Raw genomic sequence first — 4,159 nt, 5'->3', positions numbered from 1 at the left:
TGTGTAGAGGGAGGATTTGGCCTTTCTGTACCCTTGCTCCTTTCTCAGCCCTCTAGGCAGGGGGTAGACCTTCTGTCCAACTGCTTTTCTCTCTCTGTAGATCAGGCAACCTTGCTGGTGGCTGGGTCAGCAAGGAGTAGAGGCAGAATGCAGGAAAGCCTCTGTCTAAATGACACACCTTGATCTGCTGGGAGGTGGAGAACACCAGAACTGTGCTGGGTAGAGTCAGAGAGAGAGATGTTAAAAAGGGATCAGAAGCCACAGGTGTGCGATTAATTATACAAGGCAGCCCACACCCAGAACATTCTTGCCTAACCAGGTTTTGGAAGGAAGGGTTGTTTATATCCTTTTTTTTAAAAAAAAAAATAATAATAATAATAATTTTGATTAAGATGGAGCAACCAGTTCTGCAGCTTGTTTCGAAAATAATGACTTTCTTGCCATCAGGAGCTGAGGTTTACCTCCTTTCAGATGTGGGCAGGGCTAGAGAGTGTGAGGTCAATGACATCGGTTTCATTGAGTTTCTCTCACACACTTGCATGAAATACTTGCACACAAAATATGGTTGAAATTAAAATGAATATGGTGAATAAAATGTGTTGTATGTAAGGTGGGATCTCCCTAAGGTTTAAGGTGATGAGTACAAGTAGGGGAGAAAATTATGGATCATACTAGATATAAATGATCCCTGTATCTTTATCTATTTAGATTTTGATCTCATATAAACTCCATGTCATGGGGCATGCATCTAGAGCTTTAGGTAGCTCTGCCATGCATTTAAAAAAGAGAAGAATGTGGGAGATACAAAGGAAAAAATCAATCAGAAGCTCAAAAAAGCTAACTTTTTTCTCAGCTTACCACATATCATGTGATCACCAGTCATGTGACCAGTACAACTTTAACCCCCTTTACATCCCAACACTCTTTCACACTGGACAGGAATCAAACTCTCAACTGCCTAGGCCTCTACCAGCAGCGGGTCTCGAAGCTGAATGAGTGACTATTTCAGAGCTTGCTTGGCAGAGCTAGGGGTGGCCAAACATAGTGTGTTCTGTGAACATTTTCTGAAAAAGATGAGAAAAAAAATTGAGTTTTTTCCCATAGAACCTTTGACCTTTTTGTCCAAATGAAATGAAAGAATTTGAGAGATTGGGGTTTTGTTTTCTTCTCTTTATCTCCTTTTTTTTTCTCCCTTGGAAAAGGGTGGGGGAGGGCAGGGAAGGAGAAGAATCGGGGAGGAGACCCTACAACTTTTCGTTTTGATTGAGATTACATTGAATGTTTTCATTTTGTTTGGATGAAATATTTTGAGAAATACCAAAATTTTCCGTGAAAGGGTCATATTATTCGATATGCCCATTTCATCTCCCCCCCCCACACACACACACCCCTTCCAGCTTTTTGATGATAAAATGTCGACAAACTGTAGACATGGAACGATCCAAAGGCAAAGGCCACTGTGCTTTGTATCATAGACAAGTAGGACTGGGAGGGACGTCCAGAGTCAGCCAGTCCATCCCCCTGCACCAAGGCAGGATGAGGTATACCTTCAGAGAATTCCAGAGATGGAGCAGATTCTCCTCTCGCATCGATTTAATACTGATTTCACTCTACTAACATCAGTGAAGTTACTCTGGATTTACACCTAGTAAGGGCATTCAGCGGGCCTGTGGTCTGTGCTTAGTTTCAGTTTCAATACTAAAATGGGGTTATTACTTTGGGATGGGAGTGTCATTTTCCCCAACAATACTTTTCATTAGAGAGGCTTCATACCAGAACCCCAAATCTAAGTACCCTACACTCTGAAGGAAGTTAAGTCAAGGTCCATGCTTTGCAGCTGGTCCATAGTGGGTAGAACCAAAGCCCTGAATCTGAACAGTCTACACTTTGGATCTGGATTCCAAAAAGAGCTCAGTCCTCAATTATTTTTTTTAATTAAGGATTTTGTCAATGCAGAGAGAGACAAAGATAAAGAGCTTAAAAGCAACATACTGGTAGCCTATGAGCAGAAAGGATCTCAGCAACAGCCCTGTGGAACTGAAAATGATTAAGGAACCTTCCAGGGTGGTATAGTCTGTTCTCACATGTACTGAGAAAAATATGCAGAGCTTTTCAAACTGGCAGTAAAGTTCAAGAATGAAGACAATAGTGTGCAGTAACCCAGCTCAGAGAGAGGCAATTTGGTTTCTACCACTCTGGGTCTGGTTACGCAGTGCAAAGGGTTAAGGGCTAGATTTTGATATCCATTCTGCTGATGTAAATTCGAAGTAAATCTCTCTGTCAGCTTATAAAACTGCTTGATTTTAAAGGCAGTCTTACATTATGAGGGAGCCTGGCTCCTGATTTTTGAATATTTGAGGTTGGCAGCACTGGGCAATGAGAAGGGAGTGTTGAATGCCATGACCTTGTACGCACTAATTCCACCACAATTGGAGCTGCACCAATAGTCACAGAGTTGGGGAGGTTTTAGGGGGTGGAAAAGCTAAGGGGGTGTGTCTGATGAGCACAGGGGAGATGAGTTTGTTATAGCCCCAGCCAGGGAGCTTGCTCTTTAGCCCAAGCGATAGCAACTCATACTCTTCATCTCTGAGGTCTCCAGTTGACACCCTGGTGTCAGGCAAGATAGTGGCTCTCATGCACTTGTGCTCACTCTGTGTTCCTGCAGAATCATGCCATGCCTGTAACTGCTATCTATGCAAAGAGGGGGAACGATTGTGATCATAGCAAATGGACAGTAGTCAAAAGCAGACAGACCTGCATTTTATCTGCTTGTAGCTTCCTGCATGCCGGGTTGTGCTTGCCTTGAGTCAGCAGAGTGGGTAATGCCCTCTTTGTTTTGAGCCAAAAGCATCACGAGCTTTGCCTGGCTGTTGTACATTAGTTCTGGGTAACTACTTGTTGCAGAATTCCATTCTGTCCTTGTCAGCCTTTAGGGTGCTCCTGATTTGGTCACCATAGCTGTATGGTGCCCAGTGAGTGAGGGCTAAATTCACTTCCCATGCTCCCCTGCTTCCTGGCCACGCTGCTTCTGAAGAGCTGCCGTTTCACAGTGGACATGGCTGAAAGGGTTAAAGGAAAAAGCCGCCTGCTTTGCTTTTCCATTTGTGCACCTCACTTTCGTTGAATGATAGTCAGAAAATTCCTCGCCGACACGTGACCCACCTCCCATTTGTTACCTTTGGCCTCTGCTGTGGATCGATCCTGTTCTCACCTGTCTGAAACATGAGCCTGGCACAGTCTTTCTGATCTTGTTAAGTGCCAGCAGTAGCGGCTTGATAACAAGTGGTGCCCATGCCTGGGAGGGTGGTGGGGAATTCTGAGGATAAATAGCCATCCCCGGCTGGCAGCTTTTGGGGTGGGCTATCTCTCGACTCCCAGTTGGGGGGCTATAGCTCCCATCAGTAGTTCAGTCAAGTCAGGCCAGTGGACCGATACTGCTCCACGGGGGCACAGTTGTCTTTTTCATAGGATAGACTTATGGTTACTACAGACTCTATCTGTGTCTTGGGATCATCCCAGCCCAAGGAGACAGACCCCTGCTAGCTTTGCTCCAGCTAGCCTGCTAAAAATAGCTGTGTGGTCATTGCAGCGTGCATGGCAGCTCAGGCTAGCCAGCCACACTAAGACCTAAGTGGTCAGGCGGGCTTGGACTGGGGCGGATAGCCCACCCTGCCACCCCTGCTACAGCGTCCACTCTGCTATTTTTAGCATGAACACACTAGCTCCTCACTGCAAATAAGTAAACTCTTAACCCAGATTAGCCAACTCTGATTAAGGTAGAAGTGAAGACGGCAAACCGTTTTTCAACTCAAGTTAACAGCTTGAATTTAATCCCTTGCTTCCCTAGTTGTTCATTTGAGCTGCTAACCTGAGTTTAAAACTGAGCTGTCATGTCCTCACTGCTATTTTAGCCTGAGTTAGCTAATGTGGGTTAGTTAACCTGAGTTAGCACACCTTTTTTTTTTTTTTTTTTTTTTTTTTTACATAAAGACATGCCCATTTCTGTAGGATGTGTTAATATTTGTCTAGGGTGCATGTGTGTTTTGCCCAAGGCACCCTGATATTTCTTGCATGGTGCATCTGTGCTTCATGCATTAGGGACAGTGTATACCCATTTCTCCCACATATAAGGCAGGGCACAATCCCTGACTCACAGGCT

The sequence above is a fragment of the Chelonoidis abingdonii genome, chromosome 18 (assembly GCF_003597395.2).
Source record: "Chelonoidis abingdonii isolate Lonesome George chromosome 18, CheloAbing_2.0, whole genome shotgun sequence".
Taxonomy (NCBI): Eukaryota; Metazoa; Chordata; order Testudines; family Testudinidae; genus Chelonoidis; species Chelonoidis abingdonii.
This window is presented reverse-complemented; position numbering follows the sequence as displayed.